This window comes from Brassica oleracea, chromosome C3 (genome assembly GCF_000695525.1).
Source record: "Brassica oleracea var. oleracea cultivar TO1000 chromosome C3, BOL, whole genome shotgun sequence".
In the NCBI taxonomy this organism is placed as follows: domain Eukaryota; kingdom Viridiplantae; phylum Streptophyta; class Magnoliopsida; order Brassicales; family Brassicaceae; genus Brassica; species Brassica oleracea.
This window is the reverse complement of record NC_027750.1, coordinates 38,635,584-38,638,219: the sequence shown is the minus strand read 5'-3', so window position 1 is coordinate 38,638,219 and position 2,636 is coordinate 38,635,584.

Here is a 2,636-nt window from a genome sequence, read left to right as displayed (position 1 = left end):
GGCTCAGCGGCTGCTCGGACGCCTACGGGCTTCTCGGCCCAGCAGAGGAGGCCCACCAAGATGGCGTAAATTAGGTCAAGGACGAGGCATCAGGACGTCTATATAAGGGAAAGGGGAGACAACGAGAGAAGGATCCGAAATCACTGACTAACACTTGGCGGCTAGATTAGGGTTTTCTCCTTCGCTTCATCTCGCCGTTAGTTGTACTTTTCCGGTAGCTCATAGAGTCACCGGCTTCCTTTCTGTCGCACTCTCTTCGTTTCCCTTGTAACCGACTGAACGTTTTCTCCGACCATAAATAAGACGTCTTTGTTAAAACCCATATCTTCTTTATTACCTTTTTCCGATCAAACAGTGTACACGACCGGTTCTAAGCAAATATCACGTCCGAAATTTAATATTTACTTTTATTAGTGTTAGAATTTTGCAACACATTTTAACACGTCTAGTTTTGAATAAAAATGTCGCTCTTCCCTTGTTATTAGAGCATCTTTCTTAAGCATTATTTTAGTAATTTTTTTTTTGTTTTTGTTTGAATAGCTAAGGATTGTAATAAAAAATGTTTGTCCAATGGTGTTACCCAACTAGGAGTCCTTAGAAATAAAAAAAAAATAAATTTTAAAACATGCGAAATTTAAATTTTTATTTATTGCATGATTAAAAATAAAGATATGATAATTAATCTTCATCACCAAATTTGTTCCAAATATTTTCAATTAAATCATTTTTCAACTGTTCATGTATACGCCTATCGCCGAAAATGATTCCGAATGCCAAGCATATTACCGAGATTTGTAGGCATGTCGGTACTATAGGACATACCCACCCGTGAACTTCTGGATGCCTCTCTTTCTTCAAATTCAGATGTATCGTATTGAGTGTATCCATCTCGTTCATTTTCGAGTATCATATTGTGTAGTATGATACATCCTCTCATAATATGCCATATCTTTTCATTGTCCCATGAAAGAGCCAGGTTTTTCACAATCGCAAATCGAGCTTGCAATACTCCAAAAGCGCGCTCCACATCTTTGCGGGTTGCTTCTTGAACTTTAGCAAAAAGCTCTGCTATAGGATCTTGAGGGAGTGAGATAGATTGGATAAATGTTGACCATTTTGGATATATACCGTCTGTGAGGTAGTATGCCAAATTATACATGTGTCCGTTGACCACGTACTCTAACCTGGGACCTCGACCTTGTAAAATGTCATAAAAAACAGGAGACCGATCGAGGACATTAATGTCGTTTAAAGTACCTGGAGGACCAAAAAAAGCGTGCCATATTCAAAGATCGTGTGAAGCTACACCCTCTAAGACAATTGTCGAAAACTAAGCTCAACAGACTCATATCACATATAAAGGTCAACATTTTCTCGAAAAGAATCACAGTCAAACTGTCTATAATACTAATGTAAGAGGAGAAGCTAACTCCAGAGTAAACAATCTTGATTAAACTAAGACTCCCATTTTGAATAACAAATCCCATAGACTCCCATATTGAGTAGCCAATCCCTAGACTCCCATAAACGAAGACCACAGTCGTTTAATAATGCTAACAACCGTTAAGAACACAACAGTCCCATTTTGATTTCTACACCAACTGCACTAATCCTTAAGAACACAAACTCTGAAGAACAATCATGCCGTTAAACAACACTAATCACAGAGTCTGAACACAAAAAAAAATCTGAAACCATACTTCAACTGAGTCAGAGCACATATAAAGCTCAATATTTCTGGTGAAGAATCACAAAGTCACAGAGTGAAAGCACTTATCTAAGACAAGAAGATACAACCAGAGTAACAATCGTAAGAGGCCAATAATCCCCAAATAGATTGAAACCCAAATCCTTTTAAACCCTAACTACAAACCGAAAGATCACCTAATCGATTGAAACCCAAACCTTTTTCAAACCTTAACTACAAACTCAAATATCCCCAAATCGATTGAATCCCAAATCGTTTGAAACCCTAACTACAAACCTATAGATCCCTAAATCGATTGAAAAGACAAAAAGACAAAACTGAACCGTAAATGCGAGGAAAACAACATGCAAGCTAATATAGATCCCTAAATCGATTGAAAAGACAAAAAGACAAAACTGAACCGTAAATGCGAGGAAAACAACATGCAAGCTAATCTATTGCCATAAATCAACAAGAAACGGCTTCGATTTACCTCGATTATCCCAGGAGATCAAATCGCCTCTTTCGTCGCCAAGAGTTTTTTTTTTCTGTTTCGTCTCGCGAATAAGCTTTTTTTTTGCACACCGATATACATATCTTCCCCCACCCAATGAGACGCGACCACATCACTAAGGATTCGATCTTTAAACTCCTTGTCTACAGATCACTTCTTACCGAACTGGGCTTTGATAATATTATTTTATCCGGATTCGTCTAGAATATAGCGCTATGGATTCGTGTAAATGGGCCGCTGCGGATGCCCTTAGTCGATACACCACTGACACATAATCCTGATGAGTCCCGATAACGATTGACACATCAGGCAGACATCTCCATATAATTAATTTATTTTCCCCAAAATAAATATAAAAGAATAAGATAAAGTAACCGGTGGGATCCCACCACTTGGTGGACACATCATATGGGGGGGGGGGGGGGGGGGGAAAAA